Genomic DNA, 2,058 nt, shown 5'->3' on the forward strand with positions numbered 1-2,058 from the left:
TAGGAACCCCGCACCATGGGTGTACACGGGCGGATATGACGTCAACCGGGGGGCGCTGGTGAAGGTCGCGGCCGCCATCTTACGTGGGGGGTGTGGTTGGAGGAGGGAGTGGGTGGGAACCCTGCACCAAGTTTGTCCACGGGCGGATATGACGTCAACCGGGGGTTGCTCGTGAAGGTCGCGGTCGCGATGTTATGTAGGGGAGGGGCAATCCCGTACCAAGATGTCACCGGGTGGCTATGACGTCATCAACGTGCGGGGACGGGGAGGCCGTCCCGGACACCACCCCTTATGTAAGATGGCGGGTTTTTTTAGTGTGCCGCGTTGTGATGACGTCCGGTGGGTGGGTGGGGAGGCGATGGAAGGTCGTGAGGATCGTTTTTTTATGCCATGCACGTAACGCGATTTGTAAGTGTACCAGCAGTAATAATAGTGGCGTAATCATCGTGCGGTAATAATAATAGTCTAGTAATAATACTCGTGTAGTAATAATACTAGTGTAGGCATAATAGTGTAATAATCGAGGGTGTTTCAAAAAGATGGACCCGATTTTAAATCGCTATATCTCTACAACCACGAACCGCCCATGAATGAAATGGATGTTCTGTTTGAGAGGAGACCTGATGGCTCATTGGGAAATCCACCCACACAGATTCCTACTTGAAACCTGATTCCCACCACCACCCGACGCAAAAGAATTCTCTCATCAAAACTTTATACCACAGGGCTCATTGCATTTCGGACCAACACCACCTGACCAGTGAATTAAAACATATACACCTGGCCCTCAAAAGGAATGGATACTCTGAGCGTACCATCCGCCAAGCTGTTTCTCCCTCCATACAGAAACAACCACTTGATACTCCCGATTAAAACCATCACACTACCATATATAGCAGGCGTCACTAAAAAGATCTCCAAAATTCTAAACAAACACAAGATCCAGGTCCGGTTCAATACAGTACACAAAATTCGTGATCTGATCGCATCCGTGAAGGATGTCATTCCTGACTTACAGTACCCCGGGGTTTACAGATTGAGTTGTACCTGCGGTGATTGCTATATCGGGGAGACAAAGCGACATGTCTCTGACCGAATTCACGAGCACAAATCAGATTTGAAACACGGCAGAACGAATTCTTCTGCCGTGGCTGATCACTGTTACAACGCTGTGGGTGATCACGATATCATTTTCTCCGATACCAAGGTTCTTTGCAAACCCACGGGTTTTTTTTTTATCAGAGATTTGTTCACGAGGCAATTCAGATCTACAAACACAGACACAATTTCAACCGAGAGGATGGTTTCAAATTAAGCAACCATTGGAAAGATGTTCTAAATCAAACCAAACATTAAACTAATTTTCAGTGGTACAGTATATTTTTTCAAGTAGTGGTATTCCAATCTTTCGCAGCTGCTTAAATTCCCTTTACACACCATCAATAGGTAAACTCTCCCTCGCCGGTCTGCACATGTTCACCCCCTCTACACCGTTCATCATGCTAAGTCCGCCAATTAAATGCTCATTTTTATGCTAATTCCTTTGTCAAGGCGCTCTGCTTCATCTCACACAGCTTAAAGGTCGCGGTCTGAGCTTGGCTGTGTTCACTCCAGCGCTGTCCTCTAGACAGTCTGGTCCCTTCACCTGATGAAGGCCACTTGTGTTGTGGCCGAAACGTCGTGAATTTTTTTACTTTTTGTTGTTTTTTACGTGACTTTACCGAATAGAACCAAAGAGTATGGATCCTTGCAGTCACGAAAGCTTTAAATCTAGAAATGAAACTCTTACCACTTGAGAGGGCGGGGCATAGAGAGAGGCGGGGCATAGAGAGGGTGGGGCATAGATAGGGCGGGGCATAGAGGAGAGGGCGGGGCATAGAGAGGGCGGGGCATAGAGTTTAAAATTATCACCACGAGATGCCTCTCCCAGCGCACAAACAGCCCCTAGCCTCAGTCATTCTCTAGATGGTGACCCCAGTGAACACAAACAGCCCCTAGCCTCAGTCATTCTCTAGATGATGACCCCAGCACACAAACAGCCCCTAGCCTCAGTCATTC

This window comes from Petromyzon marinus, chromosome 58 (assembly GCF_048934315.1).
Source record: "Petromyzon marinus isolate PM22_M1 ecotype Great Lakes invasive population chromosome 58, UKy_Petmar_22M1.pri1.0, whole genome shotgun sequence".
NCBI lineage: Eukaryota > Metazoa > Chordata > Hyperoartia > Petromyzontiformes > Petromyzontidae > Petromyzon > Petromyzon marinus.